The sequence below is a fragment of the Eurosta solidaginis genome, chromosome 5 (genome assembly GCF_040869045.1).
Source record: "Eurosta solidaginis isolate ZX-2024a chromosome 5, ASM4086904v1, whole genome shotgun sequence".
Lineage (NCBI taxonomy): Eukaryota > Metazoa > Arthropoda > Insecta > Diptera > Tephritidae > Eurosta > Eurosta solidaginis.
The window spans coordinates 129,124,458-129,148,879 of NC_090323.1; the positions used below are offsets into that span (position 1 = coordinate 129,124,458).

At 35.0% G+C, this 24,422-nt stretch overlaps 1 pseudogene; it reads right to left on the reverse strand.

Annotated features, from left to right (window-relative positions):
- Positions 1 to 2,926: 2,926 nt before the first annotated feature.
- Positions 2,927 to 13,076, reverse strand: LOC137254283 (nuclear pore complex protein Nup160 homolog; annotated as a pseudogene).
- Positions 13,077 to 24,422: the final 11,346 nt, after the last annotated feature.

Genomic DNA, 24,422 nt, shown 5'->3' on the forward strand with positions numbered 1-24,422 from the left:
AATATTGTGGCTCGTCGCTAATTCCTTTCCTTATATTTTATAAATAAATTGTAATTACTCGGTATTAATTCTTCTTTTTTTATTTCCTTTATTTGCGTCTGTTTTCTCCAACTTAAATATTCTCGGCACGAATGGACCAATTATAATTGTATTAATCCAAATGCGCACGGATGAGCACGATTATGATTCAGAAAAGCTATATTGATTAAAGACCAAAATTAATTAAATCGACAATTCACTAGGCACTTGGCAAATTCACATTTATGAAAATTATTAATTGCAAATATTAATTACAATGAAAATCGCAATTTAGTAAAAATGGCAAATGTGGAAAATGGTTGGTTTATATTACTCACCTGGGGCTAGCTGCTGGCTCGTGAACGTTCCAAAATAGAAGAAAGAGTTTAAAACGAAAAAAGGTCTGCACCATCTGCCGATAGCTAACTTTCGTCGAGTTTTTCCCCTTTGAAGTTAGCTCTGGGCAGGTGTGGCCGTTACCGGTAAATAATAATATTGCCAAAAATGTGCATTAGATTGGTAGGGAATATTTAGGCTGGTGGCCTAAACATGCCGGCCCCCTTACGGCGAGCAACTCGAAAGAACAAAAACAAACTGATAAGGCGTGATAACTTAAATAAATTAAAATTCCAATATGATCTCCTGTGAACTCCCGGTCTCCGCTAATGCAGCCTCTCTGGGCGGAGCTGTGAATAAAAAAGGAAAGTTAGTGTTCATGTACTTGGGGTTGCTTGGTTTTGATGCACCTGGTTAATTAGATGTACCTTTGACATTTGTAGGAAATTAAAGTAACTGTAAATGAGCGATGCCAGAACATTATTGCTGGAAAGCTCCGGATATTACCAGCCCGAATATGGTGGCTTGGGTCAGTTCGACGGTGGTGTGCCGCTTACCATTAGGCTGGCGTAGAAATCGGCACCCAGTGTGAGCCGGACAGGTGTAGACCGTTGGAAAGCTGGATCCGCCAGCTTCATAAATTGGAATGGCGTGGCTACCGATGGATCCAGAGTCGCTGTCGGAGTAAGTCGTGAATATCGTGCCACCACTGTGGCCTGGGTCGTCACTGCTCCCGTTACTCCGTATTTACCTCGCAGAACAAGCGTGCACTTCACGTGATAGGACGTGCCGGTACGCTCTAACCCGAGGTCCTTTGCGAGGTTTGCATCAATGATGAAATTCGGAGAGCACGGATCGATGAGGGCGCGTACTGCGTGGAGCTTCCCTCCTGCTGCTATCCGAACGACCGCCTTTGGAGCTATGGCTACAAATGCGCGTGTACTGGTTGTTGCTAGAGGCGCCTCCCGGAGGCGTCCCGTACGGAAGCCGGCTGGGGTTGTTGTTTGGCGCGCGGGAGTGGTTACTTGTGCACGAGCGTTATACAGGGCCGCCCTACCAACTGAGCGTCATGACGAGCGGGAGGGACGCGGTTCCGCGCCGCCACGGCGCCCCCGGAAGAGCGGTGCGATGGGGGAAAGGACGTGTCTCCCCGCCATCCACGCGTTGTACGTTTGAAGGCTTTTCATGTTGTAGTAGCGGTCGACAACGTTGTGGTCCTGAACCGCCCGGTGGTGTTGTTTCTACTATTGCAATAAGATCTTCCCGTCGTTCGATCTCTTCTTCGGCGACGTCCGCTTCTCACCACAGGGTTTGCTCCGTGACGTGGATTGATAGAGCTACGTCGGAGCTCTCTTCGCCATCACTTTCGTGGGAGGGTGGTGGAACGTCGTCGAGGTGTGTTGAAGTGTGGTGCTGCTCGTTGCACCGATGACAGCGATCTTCGCGGGGACATATCTTCCGTTGGTGGAATGGCGATAAGCAATTTGTGCAGTATCTCAAATCTATAATCGTCTTTAGTCGAGCCATGTTCGTCATGCCCCGGTAAATCGGGCAGAGCCTTATGCTGTGCGATTTTTCACATAGCCGGCATGGGACGATGAATGTGTTGCCGCGTGGCTCCGTCTTGGCGCGTTTATGGGACAATCCAGTCATTCTTGAATATCAAATTGTTAGTAGAGCTTTCGTAGATGCCCTTAGGTTGGGTGGCTAATGTGGCGGATAAAAGGAGCTTAATTGGCTGAGCTTGTGGTTGGCGTACACGGGATAAAGGGTTTATTTGGGATGAATAATCTGGTTAAGTTATTCTGCCGATATAATGACGTGTAGTGGTTGAAACCACTGTTAGGTTTAGTAAACTTTTATTAACATACGCCTAAAAATATCTTTAGTTTTGAAAATATTTTCATCAGAATAAAAATTCTGATATTGAAAACCATCAATAGTAAAATTAAGAATTATTGAATATAGACTAAGGACAAACTATATTTTTTGGTGTCTGCCTTGGGCAGGCAATACGCGGTAATATACGCTATATCACGGTAAACCCCTGTGTTGTCACGGCTCCTTGTCATTCAGAGCTGGTGAATGAGATTGTCGTTTAAGCGACGTCGTGCAAATAAAAATGTGCGACAGATGTAAAGGCGCCTTTATTCGCTGCCCTGGAACACTCTTTGTGTTGATTTTGGTCATTTTGTGTCATAGTGTACCTATACAAGTTTGTAACCCAGCAAAAATGTGCCCGTAAATTGATTAGGAAAATGACTAAGACTGTGTCGATGGAACACGTAAATCGTTAAGTAGCATTTGTACAGGGCAGCGGTAACTTTAGTGACCAGTCCATTCCGTCGTACCTATTTATGTGATTGTCCATACTGCTCACACATATACGGTTTTAGGTTATCGAAATGTAAACAAACTATACTGCTGTACTGTTCTTACATTAACGTTATGGCAGTAATTTTTTAAGTTATATACCTGTAACTTTACGAGTATTTTTACGTTAATATGACCGTCTTTTCACTAGTGTTATGACGGTTTTTTACTTGGATTATACTGCTATATAAATAAAATATTTCTTTAATTGAAATCTATTAACATTTCTTTTATTCAACATTTTTATAATATATTACATTATTTATAATAGTTGTAAATTATTAACTATAAGTCTTAAGGAAGGAATAGGTTTTCAGTGTTGTTGGTGACCCATAAATACAAATTTTATTGCATGCGATAGTATGCATACAAAGTTAAGGGAAACTTAAATAAATTAATTAATGATATAGAAAACAAAAGAGAAGAACTAACAGAACTATTGGTTGCAGTAAACCAGGGATGCACCTTAACGTTAAGCTAATCGTTTATCAAAAAATTTCCACCGTTTCTGTTGAAACACTTCGAAATATTATCGATAAAGAAATTATCAAGATAAATTGTATCTCGTTTTTAACCGAAACGAAAAGCTTTCGTTAACGTTAAAAACGTTAACAAAAACGTGATACTTTATGTTTGAATTGTGCTGGCAATGCTATAGCCATGGTGAAGCCGTAAGGTGGTAACAGCGAGCGGACATACGCACACAAACTCCATGTAATTTGTTTGTGTAATTCGTTGGTGGTAATGTCAAAAATACTCTGAGAAATGTTCGTACTGTAAAAATTCATGAGAAAAGTTGCAATCAGCTTGGCTACTGCTATCACCTTTAATGACTCCGCCATCATTCAGCTTTGCCAGCATAGTTTGAAATTAATAATCAACATAAACGATTTGATTTCGTTTTGATAGGGCAGAAAACGAAACAAAATCAATTCGTTAATTTGACGTTCTTAACGTTAATAAACGAAACGAAATGACTTTGATTCGTTTATTAACGTTAATTATCATAACGAAATGATATCGGTTCGTTGGTTAAGCATGCCTGCAGTAAACCATCAAATCGCGAGTAGGCAATTCACAATTTGGGTAAGTTGTCTTGTAATTCGCCAATTTTAATGCTATACCTTTTTTATTTTAGTTCAGAAAGCTGCAATTGAGGTTCGAAAGTTACAATTGAAGTTCAAAAATTTCAATTCAAGTTCAGAATATTTAAATTCAAGCTCAGAATTTCTATTTCTAGTTCAGAAAATTAAAATTGAAGTTCAGAATTTCTGTTTGTAGTTCAGAAAATTATATTTGAACTTAAATTGTAATTTTCTGAACTTCAGTTGTAATTTGCTGAACTGCAGTTGAAATTCCTGAGCTTCAATTATAATTTACTGAACTTCTATTGAAAATTGTGAACTTCAATTGTAATTTTTTGAACTTAAATTGAAATTCCTCAGCTTTCAGAACTTCAATTGCAACTTTCAAAATTTTTTTACATAAAATGAACAATTTAACATTTTTTCTAACAGTTAAAGTGGTGAATTGCCTACCAGAGGTTTGAAACTACTTGCATTCGTGTTTGCGCTTCTCTATATCATTAATATAACAATATCTTTTTAATAATTTAATTAATAGACAAAAATAAATTTTTTTCCTTTACATTTTAGAACTGTGTACAAAAATATGTAATTTTACATATCGCAACCTAAACTATAAAGTATTTCAACTCATAATCAGAGTAACTTTGTTTTGAATGTTGATTTATACCACAAAAATAACAAAATTCTTAACAAAACCAGGCTAAACGATAACGTTAACTACCAAAAAAACATAAGTTATTTTACGATGCTTTCATGGATCGATTTACACTTAAATATCGATTTAATTTTTTTTTAAGTTTTCACATTTTTTAGTTTAAAATGCGATATATACATTGAGTGGAATAATTTTACATTGAGGGTACTTCATGCAATTTTCTTCCTTCGATATTTTGCAATAATAAACGAACATAGGTACTCATAGTAATTTTTTGTTTTGAATTATGTGATTACAATATTTATAAGGACCATTTATTTGATGGTATTGGTACTATCAGTTAAATTCATCAGCAATTCGAAATATTTTTTGTTATACATCTATTTTATAAATTTTGGTTAAAAATTATTGACAAATTCGTTGCAATTAAATTGCTTTAAAAATCTTTGCAAACTTTAAGAGATTGTTGAATATTATTTTAATTAGAGCATAAAAAGCTTAGATTAGTAACGTAGGAAAAAACTTTGAATTATTTTAGTTAAGTTCATCACAAATATTTATATTCAAAATACTTTTTTGTTATACATTGCAATTATATTGCTTTAAAAATCTTTTCAAACTTTATTGTTGAATATTATATTAATTAGAGCATAATTTTAATTAGGCATAAAAAGCTTAAAATAGGAACGTAGGAAAAAACTTAGAATTATTAGGTTCTTATATAGTTTTTAATCAAGATTATTTCAGTGTGTTTTCAGATAGTTTAACTTACAAAAGCTAAAATATAATTTACATAAATTAGTAATTACTTAAGCCAAGGATAGTTGTTGTCTTTGACTTGATTATTCTTTTTGGTATGCCATTTGAATTTTGTCACCCGCTGTGCGTTGCGCTGTTTCAATATAAGTTTGTATAATATCTTCTAACTCGGCAAGCACCTGAGAATTGCAAATCAGACATGTATGTTTTCTATGTGTATTAATTTATTTAAATACCTGCTTATATTCAATATCTGCATCGGCAATTAACCTTAGACCATACAACAAAAGGTCCGAGTTATTTACTGGCAGGCACATATCCTGATTTGTGACGGCAATGGCATGTTTAAAACTGAAATATTCACTTCCAGCACCCAACATAGCGCTAATCATTTCTCGTGTCAATTCGGCGGCTTCAAGTAAGCGGCTATGTTTGACAAACAAATGCAAAAGCTCCATGTAGTTTGCTTTCTGCAAAGAAACATTTTAAATTCTCCGATTAGCAATGGAAATATTTTTGAACGTCTTTTTGAATTGGTCACATCACGTATATCTTAACTTTTCCTAATTTATATTTGCCATAAAATAAAGATTTGTATGCAGAGAGGCATACGAGCCCACATACCTTATAATCATTATAAAGCCACTGCGGCACAAAAGCATTGAGAACAAGCAGCTTATTCACCACAGATTTACGAATGCGTGTTGAGTTTTCCAATTCATTGTCATAAATGAGTTTCTGCAGCAGAGACCAAGCCATATCAGCAGCTTTATTTCGATGCGGTAATTCTTAGATGTTTTACAAAAAAAAAAAACAATGTTTTATATTTATTATCAGGTTAGAAATAAGAAATTCAATTACCTGCCAAATTGTTTTCCTGGAACCATGCCCACGCCTCATTAGGACCCTCCTCTGTAATGCGCACACAAGCACCAGTTAAACTATCAAATATTGGCAGTGATGATGTCTCGCAACCATTAGCCAACTTCAATGCAGCCAATTCTTGGGGTCCGGCATTTAAAAAGGTTTGCACATCTTTTCGATGATCAGCTAAACGTACTAGCGCTTCAGTTTGCAACAGCTCTCGTTTGATATCTTTTATTTCTAAAACAACAACTTGTTCACGCAAAACATCAATATCTGGTCCACAATTTAATGTAGACGAATCATTGACAGCATGCGTTGATGTTGGCGTTGGTTGAGGTGGTGCATCATCTAAACCATTAACAGGTTTAGTAATCCAACGATATCGACGATCAATAAGGTGTAATGAATTGATACAAACCAAAAGAGATGCACAACGCTTTTCCATAGAAACAACGGTATCGCTTTCAAGCTGGAAACGCATCGCTTGTTCATACATAATAGCAGAAGCTGCAAGAAAAAAGATTAAAAATCACTGTTTTCAACTGTCCACTACACCTTTTCCTGTTTATGTTCAGAAATTTACAACTCAAGTTCAGAAAATTGCAATTCAAGTTCAGAAAATTACAATTCAAGTTCAGAATTTCCAATTTAAATTCAGAAATTTACAAATCAAGTTCAGAAATTTGCCATTCAAGTTCAGATTTTCCAATTCATGTTCAGAAAATTACAATTCCAGTTCAGAAATTCCAATTTAAGTTCAGAAAACTACAATTCAAGTTCAGAAAATTACAACTCAAACTCAGAATTTTCATTTCAAGTTCAGAAAATTACATTTCAAGTTCAGAAAATTACAGTTCGAATTCAGAAATTTATAAGTAGGGTGTTAATTTTCAAAAGTTATTTTAATTAACTAATTTTATACTTATATGTTACTTGCGGAAGTGTTGATGCTTCGTTGACTATGTTGCCAAAATGGTGGCTTCGGTACCCCAAGTGTGGCTAGTGTACCCCAAGTTTTCTTCAAGGTGTGTACATTCCGAACCTTGAAATCAAATGGAGGATAATTCTTTCCAACAAGTGCAAGATGACGCTACGGTCAAGAAAGTATTTCAGTCGAGATAGCATTTTGGAAGCAGTAGAGTAGTGAAGGTGGAGGAAGACTTGACCTCTCATGGTGCTCCCAATCACCGTCAGTTACCGCGAAACGGAAAGCTGGCATGATTTGTTACGGAACTGCCAAAATCGCGATTAAGTGCCAATTCATGATGAATGATGATGATGGCGTATAAGTTGAGATATTTTGACATATGGCGCCAAATCTATGCAGACAGTACCTATACGTTACTTCCGGGAGTGTGGACGCTCCGTTGACTGTTTAAGTGGTCATATCTTCGTCATCACTGCTGTCATAATCAGTGCAGATCAATGGTTGTGACGCTAAGAATATAGCTGGATGGCATTGCAATTGCTCCTTATGAGCGACAGTTTTTTCTTCGCTATCTCGCAAAATTGATTTAAACGAGTTAAGATGTCCAAAGCTTCCTTAACACATAGATACCATCTTAGATACATTTATTTCCATCGGATGAAAAAAAAAATATCCGACAAATTTTCTTGAACTTGAATTGTAATTTTCTGAACTTGAATTGCAATTTTCTGAATTTAAATTGTAATTTTCTGAAATTGAATTGGACATTAAATTGGAATTTCTGAACTTGAATTGTAATTTTCTGAATTTGAATTGTAAATTTCTGAATTTAAATTGGAATTTCTGAACTTGAATGGAAAATTCTGAACATGAATTGTAAATTTCTGAACTTGAGTTGTAAATTTCTGAATTTAAATTGGAAATTCTGTACTTGAATTGTAATTTTCTGAATTTGAATTGTAAATTTCTGAATTTAAATTGAAATTTCTGAACTTGAATTGTAAATTTCTAAATTTAAATTGGAAATTCTGAACTTGAATTGTAATTTTCTGAATTTGAATTGTAAATTTCTGAATTTAAATTGGAATTTCTTAACTTGAATGGAAAATTCTTAACATGAATTGTAAATTTCGGAACTTGAATTGTAAATTTCTGAATTTAAATTGGAAATTCTGAACTTGAGTTGTAATTTTCTGAATTTAAATTGGAATTTCTGAACTTGAATGGAAAATTCTGAACATGAATTGTAAATTTCTAAACTTGAATTGTAAACTTCTAAATTTAAATTGGAAATTCTGAACTTGAATTGTAATTTTCTGAACTTAAACTGGAAAAGGTGTAGAACTGAAATTAGATCGAATCATCCTATATCATCGATAAGACCTTTAAATCAAAAAGCCTTATATTTAAAATTAGTTTATAAAAATTGTTATGCATACCTTTTCTCATATTACCATTATTCACATGAAAGGCACATAAAAAATCATATACTTCATTTTGATCGATCACTAAAGAGCGTGCACGTGATTCTATAATATTTTTGAATTCCTCATGCAATCCAACATAGGGAAAATGCATTAACAAATCAAGTTTCTTGCGGTTGAATAATGTTATAACCAATTGACGTGGACAATCTTTGTGTCGCGATAATTCTGCATTATAGATTGACGAGTGGTAAGCCATTGAAATAATATGATCCAATGCATTATGTTGTTCAAATAATTGTATGACTTTTAGGTAATAATGCGTTATGACTTGATTATTTATATTACTATCTAAGGCATCACCACCACAACCACCACCATCTGCACCAAGCATGGATAAATGTTCCGTGCGTTTGGCTAGTGGTGCACCCTTCAGAATTTTATCGGTTAGAAATTGTTCACGTAAAACACCTTTCGCTGATTGCAGAAAGAGCTCATATGCTTTATATGATTCACCACAATCCAGTAAAGATACCGCCAGTACGAATTGCCCTAAAAAAGACGAAATCATAAATAAATAAGAGATTTGGGTAGTGTGCTGGCCTAACTTGTTCGATGAAAAGTCCATACAACTCCCATGACAAGTTTACTTACTGGAACAAATATTCCATTCACACCAATTGCTTAGCAAACGCACACAGCCCTGAATGATGATATGTTGACAAGTATCAAATAACCATTCGCCAAATACAAAGTTAAACGATACAGGCCAACTAAATGAATCAATAATTATAAAAGAAATGCACATAAGTTTTGACGAAGCTATGAATGTTAGTGTGTAAGGTAAATGTAGATAACTTACATTAATTGGCTGACAATTGTGGTGAGTGGAAGTAGCGTATTCGACAATGTAGAACTATTTTCACCCGACTTAAAATTATCAGCGTAAAGTGACACAGCAGTGTATAAGCCCTTTGCATTGAGAAAGACACGTACCAAAGGCGATACATGATATTTACCACCGTTAGAGTAAATACGACCTGAACCGTTAGTTAATTGTAAAAGGTTTAAACGTTGTATGGAACTTTCTCTATAAAAAAATATTAACAAATTTAATCAATTATTGTGAAATTGAATTAATTCTTTAACTAACAAAGATGCAGCAGCGCTTAGGTTAACAGGCGTGCCAGCTATCCAACTCATTACAAAGTATGATTATAGGAAAATTTTTGTGTCTGGCATAAAATGTGAATGTATGGTTTCCAACATATCCACATTCAGTGAATAAGTATCAATTAATATTTGTTGTAGTATTAGCAAATTGCGGCAAATTGAATACCTATAGAAAACAAAATATTCTGTTAGCTATCAATAATCTTGAACATAGCCTACATACAATTTTACTCTTACTTTATAGCGGTTATTTGACGCACTGTCTCCGACAGCACAGACAAGCCCAAATGGCTACCAAAAAGAACACCAACTGAAGACAAGAATTGAGTTGTCGCTCGACCTTCATTCGTAAAAAAGAGAGACAAGGTGATTTATAACACTACTGGTTAGGTTCGGCTATATTAATAATTTTTCAGTGCAGTTACATGAAAGCGAATACTTAACACATATTTATTTCAACAAAAATTTATTTGACATTGATAAGCTACAAAAAATGCTGTTGTTGTTGTATTAACGATAAAGACTACCCGAAGGTTTTGGGGAGTGTTATCGATGTGATGGCCCTTTGCTGGTATAGATCCGTTAACAAAGCACCATTAAGGTACTAGTCCAGAACTCGCAGAGGTGGAATGCACACTCCCTGGGGGAACGCGCGTCATTCTAGCTCAACTTCGATCTGGGTACTCTAACAGATTAAACTCATACCTATCCAGAATCAACCCCGACATAGAAAATGTATGTCCTGCTTGCAATGTGCCCCACATGACACCAACCATCTCTTCAATTGTATTGTGAAACCAACGCCTCTAACACCCCTCTCATTATGGTCCACCCCTGTTGAGACAGCAAGTTTCCTTGGACTCCCGTTAGAGGTCATTGATGACAATTTGTGATCGGTCGCACTTATTGGATGGCTACAACAATAACACCAACGTACTAGCCCGACAATCTCGTGAAAGATTCTTATGACCACATTAAACTTTTTAAGCCATCCTGCCACCCACCCTCTAGTTCCATGAGAAACTGGTGGTCGCCAGAGCCTTGCCTGCTAAAAATGTGTATGATACGTTCATATTTGTAATAGGCGAGGTTGACAAAGGGGTGGCGGAAGATTTGAAGCTATAAAGCTTTGTAATGGGCTAAGTCCCTTTCTTTTATAGTGATTTAGATATTATTGCGCTAGTATCTTCTCAATAAATAAATGAAATGAAATTTCCTCTCATATTCAAAAACTACCATAACATATATTACTAGATAAAAGACATAAAATTTTAAAAATTGCCTGTCCCCTACATTTTTTTTGTGTTTTATAAAATTGCCAGAAAATAGTTACCTAAATTGGTTTGCATTCCAGCTGGATTACCATTATCCATGCGCAAACTATCAAGCAGAAGTGTCATTGCCATACGCATATCATTGATTGCCTGTAATTTTTGTCTAATCCATACAAGAAAGGTGCTCGGTAATAATTCACGATCCGGATCGCCCGCTAATATGTCATCAGCTAATTTAGCAATGAAGACATTGGGCATTTCCAGTCTATAAAGACGTTTATCAATGTCTAGCTTTAGTTCATCTGGCAGCCAACGTTCCAACTGTGCCACAATAGAAACTAAAATAACAAGATCTTCGCCGACTTTTTCATTTGCTGCAAAATATGTTGAAACTACAGTGTTCATATCGACCTCCTCACCAACAAGCATGATATGCTCCAAAGTTTCACATGGACGTAGTAAAGAAAATGTGTTTTTTAACCAAACATAAACCATCAATTGGCTCGAGTATAAATAGGCCACTTGGCTGAGAAGACTTCAAATGGTATTGCTCACAACACGAATAGAAACGTTCCCATTGGCGTGTGGCGACTTCCAAATAATCGTCATCAGTAACATCAAAATCTTTTACTTCATTTTGAATTGCATCTTCAACTGCTTGACAGACTTGGTCTTTCAATAAAGGCAGTGTACAGTGTTTCAATTCTAAACGCAAATTTGTTCGACGAAACATCTAATATGGAAGAAATATAACATAACTATTTTTTTGTTTTAATAATAACTACTTACAAATAATGCTTTTGCATAACTTCACGCCCAAATTTGCCACGTTGAAAAATGTAATTGCAATATGCTTCTCGTGGATCCATGCTATGCTCATTGATAATACAATATCGATCGGGTGGTGCTTCCAGTGCAACTGTTGTCCAACTAATGCCCAAACCACGCATTAATGGGTAATTGGATATACTAAATTCTCCTTCGGCATTTGTCCATAATGCCCAAATTCTACTTTCCGCTACAGCAAAATCTGCTAAATCTAATAGTGCCGCAGGTATATTCTTACGATAAATTCAACTCAATCCAGGCGAATTTCCAGCGTCTGTGTGTATGTCTATGCATACAAATTCAGATTTGGTAGCGTACGACAAGAATGCGCAAACAGATGTATCATTTATTTTGCGTAGGGCACTAAGTTGAGCTGTACAGACAAAAAACAAAATATATATATATATATATATATTATTTTAAAGTGTGTATAGGAACATTTCAAAAACCGTTTTTCAACTCACGTCCTTGGGTTCGAGCCCTACTACTATCGCGTACGCATTCAATTGATGAGACACATTGAAAACTTTTCGTTGACCATACGCGTAATTGATCATCACGATATAAAGCCAATAAATATATTTGACCATTGATATAACTAAATACTAGCGAATTGGCATGATTTGCATCAGAGAGGTCACTTTTCCCACTGTTGAATAATAAGTAGCCAAAATTAAATTAAGACTTATTGTTCTTTGGTTTAAATAACTTACGTAAATGCGTTCTTAAGGTTTGAAAATAAACGGGGCATGATATTATTCTCCTTCAATGGTTGAGATGTTGCATGACCAGTTTCACAATTCATTATATATAAAACTAATTCGGATTGACAGGCTAAAGCGAAATAAGCTTCGACACCACTAGCCGATGGAAAGCTAATTGCAGCGTGTGGTACAGCGCACGTAGCAGCATTTTGTGTATCAATAACATAAAAACTGCTTGGATCGCGTACAAATGAGTTATTGGCATCGTGAAAAATAGAAAATGTTTGAGACTCATTAAAATCTATGAAATCCCTCCACATGTTGCTTGCACATTGCTTTCTCCGTTCTGCAAGTTAGTATTATTTGCCCCACTATCGGCCAATGTATCTGGATGCGGAAAGTGTATGTGATGTAGACTACAAACTGTTGTTACCAAAATTTTTACATGCCGATCTTGTTCAGTTATGGAAACATTTAGTATGGGAGTGTCTGAAAATTTGTAACGTACATTACTTTTGTACAATGTAAAGTCTAGACACAGTTGTGACAGTTCCAGGATATCTTGGTAGGTTCGCCTAAAATAAATAATAATTAAGTAAAATTCCACACGGTCTCTTGCCAGAAACAGGAATGTTGACAAACAAAGTTTTTCATTTCAGTGTCAATTTAGCTAGCCAAAGATTTAACTTGTCACCATAGCGGAATGATACAAGGTGGCAGCATGGTGACATACCTACAAACATAAATAAAAATTCGATGTACTTTGTTTTTGTAAATTCGATGGACAAATGTCAAAATCGTACGGCACCGGAAGTTGATGTTTCAAATCAAATAAAAAAAGTTTATAATCAGCTGTTCCATGCTGCCACCTTGTATCGTTGCGCCATGCTTGTCACTATGTCGAGGTCTGAATCAAAACGACGGTTTTTTCGAAAACAGTAAGCTGTAAACGCGTGACTTCACATCACTAAAATTTGTCATACCCATGTTTTTGACAAGGGGCTAGTATTTGGTTGATATGGATATGCAAATACACTTCCAAGAAATTAATCTACTTCTTAAGTTATACAAGACCGTGAATTACCTAATTTTTATCAAAACTTATCGAGGGGTATCAAACGATGCGTTTTGACCTCCGTAGTACAAAAGCGTTAACTAAAAATTTTGAATTAAAAATAACAAATCTTTGCACATAACACCATTTGCTGTTTAGTGGGCTTCGGTGGCGTTTTGAAATAATAACCATTAGGTTCAACATAATTTTGGGATCAAATCGTTTCCGCGCAGAACTAATGTTGTTGTAGCGATAAGTACACTCCTGGAAGGCCTTGAGGAGTGCTATCGATGTTGATGGTCCTTTACCAATTCTGGCCATCTCGGGAACGATTTGTTATGGCCACATGCGACCTTCTAGGCCATCCCACCCCCTAGATCCATGAGGAGTTCGGGGTCGCAGAGCCTCGGCTGTTAATGAAACAGGACTCGCCACGGATAGGTGAGGTTGACAATTGGGTTTGGAGAAGCTATGGTAATTCTTTACTTTAGCTCACAACTGCTAAAAAAATATTGCGAGGTGTCAAAGACGCGTTATGAACCCAGGACCACGAATCCGAAAGCGGAAATTAAATAATTAGTTTCTGTCAAAAGATATTTCCAAAACCGAAAAATGGCCCTGAGGAGTTCCGAAACCGGGGGTGGGATCCAAAGTAATTTTGCGCAGAACACCTTTCCTGTATCCTATATCTGCGCAAAACACTTTTACCCAGCTTTTTATTGTGGGTTCAACAAAATCATCAAAATTACAACAACCACATGAAAATTTTCTAATTTGTGATCCTGGGCCCAAAGCACGTCTTATGACACCCCTCCCAATAATTTTGCACGAGTTTTAGCAGTTGTGAGCTAAAGTAAAGAATTACCCTATGATTTAATCAAATTATATATTTGGAACAATGGAAACAACTGAAAATTTTACACGAATACCACGAATATTTTTTTTAATATACTTGTGCATTATTTTTTTTACAATGTAGCTATTGGTTACTGTTAATTATACTTACCAACGAAGGCTTTTAACTCATAGTCAACGCCACAAGATTTACCCGTATCGCCAGGAGCGGGTTGTAGTGACACAGAAACTGGACAATAAGGAGGAACTTCAAACGTTCAGTTTGTTGTGGCGGATATATTTGCTCATGCGCTAAATACAAGTTTCACGAAATGTCAGACCAAGCACGTCCAAATCCTCACGTCCATATCTGAAAGCGGCAAGTACTTCTCGAAACACCTTGCGATCTTTTTTCGGGATCGATGAAAACTACCCCGTCGATAGGATCAACATGTGAAATGTGGTCGACGAAATCACGATGGGACTTTTTGGTGGTAAAGATCCTTTAAACTTAATTCCTATTTTGGCATATAAATGCTAATCATGCGTTGATTATGTGTATACACTCGAATTCTTAGAAATATTGCAATCACCACCTTAACCTTCCTAATATTAAATATTTTTGGTTAATCTCTACACCAACCATTAATGATTTCGATTATTTAAATATGTTATATGTAAACGCACTTGGGCAACATTTTGTTTTTCCTTATTATTTATTCTTTTCCATACAAATTTAACACTTTCTGAACGTTTTAAGAAATTGACACGAATGAAATGTACACTCGAATTCTTAGAAATATTGCAATCGCCACCTTAACCTTCGTAATATTAAATATTTTTGGTTAATCTCTACACCAACCATTAATGATTTCGATTATTTAAATATGTCATATGTAAATGCACTTGGGCAACATTTTGTTTTTCCTTATTATTTATTCTTTTCCATACAAATTTAACACTTTCTGAACGTTTTAAGAACTAGCAACAACGACGACCAACCCAAAATATTCAGCAAAAAATTGACACGAATGAAAATTGACACGCAGAAAATTTTTGTGACGTATTTGATGGTACATAGCATGTAAGAAAAGGCAAGCATATGTAAGGCAACCCTTATAATAAGTGTTGAGTGACCATAACATCAATCATTAAATATTAACCACGTCAGTTTTTTGACCACATCAATCACTCACAACGAGGGTTACCTTAACAAACGTCACTTTGAATGACGCTAATTAATTTTCGCGCATTCATCCCGACAAGTCAGACAATTTTTTGGAAGTCGCTGATAAACGAGTTGCATAATTTATATTAAATAAAGATACTCATCAAGTGCAAGTGTAAAGTTTTACTTTTTTTTGGAAATTTTCTAAAAACATTGTTTTTGGTTCGTAACAACTTGTTACTAGCAAGCGGCATTAAAGTGGCTGATGTGGCTTACCAGCGTTTCAACAACGCCGCCGAAAAAAAACGTCGAGTGCTACAACAGAAGTCCATCGGCTAAAATCCATGTCCATTTCAATGGACATGTTACATGGCGACGTTGGCCATGCCTGCGGCAAAAGGTGGCGCCGGGGAAGGAAAAAATTCCCCGCACTTCAAAATAAATTTACTAAAGATTTTTAAAATAAAATATGTGCGTGGTGGTTGTGTTAATACAAAAAGATACAAAAAAAAAAATACATAAAATCAGAATTACATGAAGTAAAAAGTTTTTTTTTCAACAAAAAGTTTACATAAAATTATTTAATTACAAAAAAGTTTATTGCAACAAAATTTAAAAAAAAAAATTACATGGAATAAACTCTAATTTCAAAATACAAAATCTAAATACAAAAACTATAAAATTTCAAAAAACCTACAAAAAAAAATATAAAATTCCAAAACCTACAAAAAAAAAGTATAAAATTTCAAAATCTACAAAAAAATTATAAAATTTTCAAAAACCATAATTTATTAAATTTTAATGAGCTCGAGGCAGTTTAAAAAATTGAAACACAGTTTAAATTTTTATATTTCAATTTCAAAAACCTACAAAAAAAAGTTATAAACTACAAAACTAATACAATTTCAAAAAATTTAAATGGTAAATAAAAACCAAATTTAAAACTAAAAGTGAACTTTTGCATAAAATTTCGTTTGGAACAAAATCCAAAATATACATATATTTTTATACTACAAACAAAGCAAAGTTATTGGCAAAATTGTGGCGTTATATATATACATACATATGTTCGAAAAATAATTTTTTGAACTGGCTGTACTATGCCATAACGGTGATGATAAGCACAACCACCAGTGACGCTATTACCAAGCACCGTTAAGTGCGGTAAATTATTCACGCCATTTACTCCACCTACACCACCAACTCAACCTTAGAAAGAAAAAAATCATAGCGGAAGAGAGAGGCAAAGAGGAAAAATTCACTTGACAACGGCAGCAACGGCAGACAACACCAACAACAACAAATCACAGCAATGTACAAGCGAGGGCAGCACAAAAGGATGGTACAGTAGAGTAGAATACGTATATATGTAACATTTGATTTCTGTACATAAGTAGAAATTTTGGCTTTTTCAATATACATTTATACTATAAACGTAGCAACAATTTTTCGTAATACACATGTAGCCTATGCATGTAGGAACACAATTTGACACTTTTGATTATAAACATACTTTTCTTAAACATTTGTATACTACGCATGTAGCAACACATTTTTTCTCTCACACTTTAATACAAATATTTGAAATGTAAACATATCGAAAAATTTTTTGAATGTACATTAAAAATAATTTTAAAATTTTGACACTGAGGAAGAATTCTCTGACGCATCGATAACTTCAGCATACAAAGCTAGTATTATTAAAAAAAGTACCTTATCTTTTCTTGAGGATTTCCCTGGATTTTCCAATTCACTTCACAATAATAATTTAGATACAATTAGCGAAGAGCAACCAACAATGGCGACTCCAGAGCAAAAGTAAACTTTTATTACTATGTGTGCATCCATAATTAGAGAAAACTACAGCGGCGATCCGCTTTCACTTGCATCCCTTATAGATAAAATAGTTTTGATAGAAGATTTGATGGAAGAAAATTTGACAAACACTTTCATTTCGTTTATAAAATCCAAGTTAGAAGGAAAAGCGCCTGAGGCAATTCCAAATGAAGTAACAAGAATTCAACAAATAAAACATGCGTTAAAAGGTAGAATAAAACCTGACAACTCAAAAGTTGTTGCAGGAAAAATTGCATCTTTAAAAGTTTTTAATAATAATCATACTGAATTCGCCAAACGTGTTGAGGAACTTTCCGATGCTTTAGAACGATCATTAGTTATAGAAGGAATGACTCAGGAAAAAGCGCACGAGATGGCAGTCGAACAAACCGTCAACGTTTGTCGGCTTAATACTCGCTCAGACCTAGTAAAATCAATTTTAGCGTCAACTACGTTTACTGATTCTAAAGGCTCCATTACTGATACTTAGCATAGACTTGACTTGGCTTGCGAACTGTCACTTACAGTTCTGTTAAATGAACATTGCAAGTTACTGATTACTCAAAACTTAACTTGACTTAGAAGTCTGTTGAATTTTGATTTCCTATGTAAGTTCTAAGTGACGTTTACATTTTGAGATGCCATTTGTTTGATTACATTCCATTTTGACATTTTGTCATACAAATTGACATTTATTTAAAAATAAATTTCAACACTGATTATGATGCCAGATTTTATGCGCCAAGTGGAGTATAATAGTGGCTAAGTTGCCAAGTTTACGCCAAGTCAAGTCAAGTCTATGCTAAGTATCAGTAATCGGGGCTTAAGGATGTAGTTGCGAAAATGATCGTAGAACAAAATAACCAAGCAAGTGAACGGCAGGTATTAGCGTTTAGATCGCGTTATAACAGGCAAAATAGTAGTTTTCGAGGTAACTTCAGGTCAAATCAATATAATAGGAACAACTTTTCGAGGTACAACAACAATTTTCACAGAAACAACAATAACAACTATAGGCACAATAACAACAATAGTTATGGCTCGCGAAGTAATGGTAATTTTCGTAATAACAATAGCAGGCCCGTAAACAGAAACAACAGGAATAACAACAGTAACAACAACAATCGACGTTCAAATACAACAAATAACGCTAGTGTTCGCACTTTAAACGCCAACGGCCCTCAGGAGCGAACACTGGGGGACCAGAATCTGAATTAAATAACGTTTTTCAAAATAAATCAATTTATTGTCTAAATCTCAACTACTCAGATTTTATCGAATTGAATTGCAATGACTCTTTTAAAACATGCACTTTCTTAGTAGATACACAGGCTGATATATCAATTATAAAACTGTCAAGTTTAAAACAAAATACTTCCATAAATAACAACAATATTATAAATATAACGGGTGTTACGGCAGATACAGTTTCAACATTGGGTACCATTAAAACAGAACTTTTTTATTCAAATTTTTCAATTCCGCATACATTAAATGTAGTAAATGACAAATTCAACATACCGTCAGATGGTATTTTAAAAAAACGTCGAGTGCTACAACAGAAGTCCATCGGCTAAAATCCATGTCCATTTCAATGGACATGTTACATGGCGACGTTGGCCATGCCTGCGGCAAAAGGTGGCGCCGGGGAAGGAAAAAATTCCCCGCACTTCAAAATAAATTTACTAAAGATTTTTAAAATAAAATATGTGCGTGGTGGTTGTGTTAATACAAAAAGATACAAAAAAAAAAATACATAAAATCAGAATTACATGAAGTAAAAAGTTTTTTTTTTCAACAAAAAGTTTACATAAAATTATTTAATTACAAAAAAGTTTATTGCAACAAAATTTAAAAAAAAAAATTACATGGAATAAACTCTAATTTCAAAATACAAAATCTAAATACAAAAACTATAAAATTTCAAAAAACCTACAAAAAAAAATATAAAATTCCAAAACCTACAAAAAAAAAGTATAAAATTTCAAAATCTACAAAAAAATTATAAAATTTTCAAAAACCATAATTTATTAAATTTTAATGAGCTCGAGGCAGTTTAAAAAATTGAAACACAGTTTAAATTTTTATATTTCAATTTCAAAAACCTACAAAAAAAAGTTATAAACTACAAAACTAATACAATTTCAAAAAATTTAAATGGTAAATAAAAACCAAATTTAAAACTAAAAGTGAACTTTTGCATAAAATTTCGTTTGGAACAAAATCCAAAATATACATATATTTTTATACTACAAACAAAGCAAAGTTATTGGCAAAATTGTGGCGTTATATATATACATACATATGTTCGAAAAATAATTTTTTGAACTGGCTGTACTATGCCATAACGGTGATGATAAGCACAACCACCAGTGACGCTATTACCAAGCACCGTTAAGTGCGGTAAATTATTCACGCCATTTACTCCACCTACACCACCAACTCAACCTTAGAAAGAAAAAAATCATAGCGGAAGAGAGAGGCAAAGAGGAAAAATTCACTTGACAACGGCAGCAACGGCAGACAACACCAACAACAACAAATCACAGCAATGTACAAGCGAGGGCAGCACAAAAGGATGGTACAGTAGAGTAGAATACGTATATATGTAACATTTGATTTCTGTACATAAGTAGAAATTTTGGCTTTTTCAATATACATTTATACTATAAACGTAGCAACAATTTTTCGTAATACACATGTAGCCTATGCATGTAGGAACACAATTTGACACTTTTGATTATAAACATACTTTTCTTAAACATTTGTATACTACGCATGTAGCAACACATTTTTTCTCTCACACTTTAATACAAATATTTGAAATGTAAACATATCGAAAAATTTTTTGAATGTACATTAAAAATAATTTTAAAATTTTGACACTGAGGAAGAATTCTCTGACGCATCGATAACTTCAGCATACAAAGCTAGTATTATTAAAAAAAGTACCTTATCTTTTCTTGAGGATTTCCCTGGATTTTCCAATTCACTTCACAATAATAATTTAGATACAATTAGCGAAGAGCAACCAACAATGGCGACTCCAGAGCAAAAGTAAACTTTTATTACTATGTGTGCATCCATAATTAGAGAAAACTACAGCGGCGATCCGCTTTCACTTGCATCCCTTATAGATAAAATAGTTTTGATAGAAGATTTGATGGAAGAAAATTTGACAAACACTTTCATTTCGTTTATAAAATCCAAGTTAGAAGGAAAAGCGCCTGAGGCAATTCCAAATGAAGTAACAAGAATTCAACAAATAAAACATGCGTTAAAAGGTAGAATAAAACCTGACAACTCAAAAGTTGTTGCAGGAAAAATTGCATCTTTAAAAGTTTTTAATAATAATCATACTGAATTCGCCAAACGTGTTGAGGAACTTTCCGATGCTTTAGAACGATCATTAGTTATAGAAGGAATGACTCAGGAAAAAGCGCACGAGATGGCAGTCGAACAAACCGTCAACGTTTGTCGGCTTAATACTCGCTCAGACCTAGTAAAATCAATTTTAGCGTCAACTACGTTTACTGATTCTAAAGGCTCCATTACTGATACTTAGCATAGACTTGACTTGGCTTGCGAACTGTCACTTACAGTTCTGTTAAATGAACATTGCAAGTTACTGATTACTCAAAACTTAACTTGACTTAGAAGTCTGTTGAATTTTGATTTCCTATGTAAGTTCTAAGTGACGTTTACATTTTGAGATGCCATTTGTTTGATTACATTCCATTTTGACATTTTGTCATACAAATTGACATTTATTTAAAAATAAATTTCAACACTGATTATGATGCCAGATTTTATGCGCCAAGTGGAGTATAATAGTGGCTAAGTTGCCAAGTTTACGCCAAGTCAAGTCAAGTCTATGCTAAGTATCAGTAATCGGGGCTTAAGGATGTAGTTGCGAAAATGATCGTAGAACAAAATAACCAAGCAAGTGAACGGCAGGTATTAGCGTTTAGATCGCGTTATAACAGGCAAAATAGTAGTTTTCGAGGTAACTTCAGGTCAAATCAATATAATAGGAACAACTTTTCGAGGTACAACAACAATTTTCACAGAAACAACAATAACAACTATAGGCACAATAACAACAATAGTTATGGCTCGCGAAGTAATGGTAATTTTCGTAATAACAATAGCAGGCCCGTAAACAGAAACAACAGGAATAACAACAGTAACAACAACAATCGACGTTCAAATACAACAAATAACGCTAGTGTTCGCACTTTAAACGCCAACGGCCCTCAGGAGCGAACACTGGGGGACCAGAATCTGAATTAAATAACGTTTTTCAAAATAAATCAATTTATTGTCTAAATCTCAACTACTCAGATTTTATCGAATTGAATTGCAATGACTCTTTTAAAACATGCACTTTCTTAGTAGATACACAGGCTGATATATCAATTATAAAACTGTCAAGTTTAAAACAAAATACTTCCATAAATAACAACAATATTATAAATATAACGGGTGTTACGGCAGATACAGTTTCAACATTGGGTACCATTAAAACAGAACTTTTTTATTCAAATTTTTCAATTCCGCATACATTAAATGTAGTAAATGACAAATTCAACATACCGTCAGATGGTATTTTAGGCAAAGACTTTTTGAAAAAATACAATTGCATAATAGACTATGCAAACGAGAGCATAACAATTGGCATTGGCAAAAACATTCATAAAATTTCAATTTTACACAATACAATCGATAATACATTGGTAATTCCTCCTAGATGCGAAGTTTATCGCTTATTTAAGCTGAAAAAATCTAAACATCCAGTTTTTATAGACGCACAGGAAATTTGTAGTGGTGTGTTCACCGCAAAGTGTATTGTTGACACTAACAATCCAATAATAAAAGTTTTAAACGTCACCGACGAGGTAAAATACGTAAGAAATTGTAACATAGTTACGGATGAAATCACCAAATATAACGTGTATAAAATCAATGATATTTCAAAAGATTCGAAAAGGTTAGAGGAATTAAAATCAATTTTATAAAAACAAATGCCAAATTATGCCAAACCAAAACTTCTCGATTTATGTCTAAAATATGATGATATTTTTGCACTAAAGACCGATCGTATGACGCTTAACAACTTTTATGAACAGAAACTACGATTGACAGATACAAATCCTGTTTACATAAAAAATTACCGCTTACCATATTGTCAGAGAGAGGAAATTAATAGACAAGTTGATACTTTGTTACAAAACGATCTTATAGAACACAGTTATTCCAACTATAATAGCCCATTGATACTTGTGCCAAAGAAAAATCCGAATGGAAAGAAATCCTACCGCATGTGTGTCGACTTTAGAGCCGTAACAAAAAAATGATAGCAGACAAATTCCCACTTGCACGAATAGACGATACTCTTGATAATCTAGGCAGAGCCAAATATTTTTCTACATTGGATTTGTATTCAGGTTTCCACCAAATCCCATTAAATAAAGATTCTAGAGATATCACTTCATTCAGCACTGATCGTGGTGCTTTTCGATGGAAAGTTTTACCATTCGGTTTAAACGTAGCTCCAAATTCCTTCTCAAGAATGATGTCAATTGCCTTTTCAGGAATTTCTCCAAACCAAGCCTTTTTATATGTCGATGATCTTATAGTCATTGGGTGTAGCGAAGCTCACCATCTTAAAAATTTAGAACAAGTCTTTCAAACATGCAAAAAATTTAATTTGCGTCTAAATCCCGAAAAATGCAACTTCATGCGTTCAGAAGTCACTTTCCTAGGACACGAATGTTCGTCAAAAGGTCTACTTCCAGACGATTCCAAAATAATTGCAATAAATAAATATCCGAAACCTTGCGATAAAGATGCAGTAAGACGATTCGTGGCATTCGCCAATTACTACCGAAGGTTTATACCAAATTTTGCTTCCATAGCAGCACCTTTAAATAAACTTAGCAGGAAAAGAGTAGAGTTTAAATGGGATGAGTCATGTGATATAGCATTTGAAAAACTTCGAAAATCTTTCATTTCTCCTCAAATTCTCCAATACCCAGACTTCAAAAAGGAATTTATAATTACCGTCGACGCTTCAAAAATTGGTTGTAGTGCCATTTTAAGTCAAAATAAAGATGGCATTGACTTACCAATTTGTTTCGCGTCCAAATCATTTAATAATTCAGAACAAAAGAAATCAATAATTGAGTTAGAGCTTTTAGCTATATTTTTTGCAATAAAACAGTTCAAACCATACGTATATCTAATGCATTTTATTTTTGTAATTGAGTAAAAAAGAGAACTAAATGAGCTGATAACCTGATATGTTCCCCAAATGATCCAGAAAAAGCCACGAAATGATCCCGACGCTATCGCGGACGGATACCGAAAGCCATCCAGAAACGCCCCGGAAGGGTCTCCAAAAGTTCCCGTAATAGTCCCAAAAAAAACCCGAAATGACAACGACACGATTCTAGACTTATCCAGAGAACCACACAGAAATGATCCCTGAAGGGTACCAAAGTGATCCCGAAAAAGTACCGAAATTACCCTGATGGGCTCCCGGACGAATCTCAAAAACCATCCAGGAAGGACTCCTAAATTATCAAGATCGCGACAACCATAGAGAAATGATTCCGGAAGGGTCATAAAATGGTCCCGAAATAGTCCAAAAATGGCTCCGATGGGATCCCGCACGGATCCAGTTGTGATCCCGGAAGGGTTCCAAACTATCCCGAAAAAGTAACAAAAAAAAATCTCAAAATGACTCCTACGGCATCCTGTACGGATCCAGATATGACCTCGGAAGGGTTCCCAAATGATCCCAACATGGTCCCGAAATGACCCTGATGGATCCGGCAAACGATCAATAATTGATGCCGGAAGGGTCCCCAAATGATCCCGAAATAATACAGAAATTCATGGAATGACCCCTAAGGGGTCCCCAAATGATCCCGAAATAGTCCAGAAAAAGTCCCGAAATTACCCTGATGGGTCCCCGTACAGATCCCAAAATCCATCCAGAAGTGATGCCGGAAGGGTCCCCAAATGATCCCGTATTAGCCCCGAAAAAGTCCCGAAATGACCCGACGGGATCCCGGACGGATCCCGAAAACCATACAGAA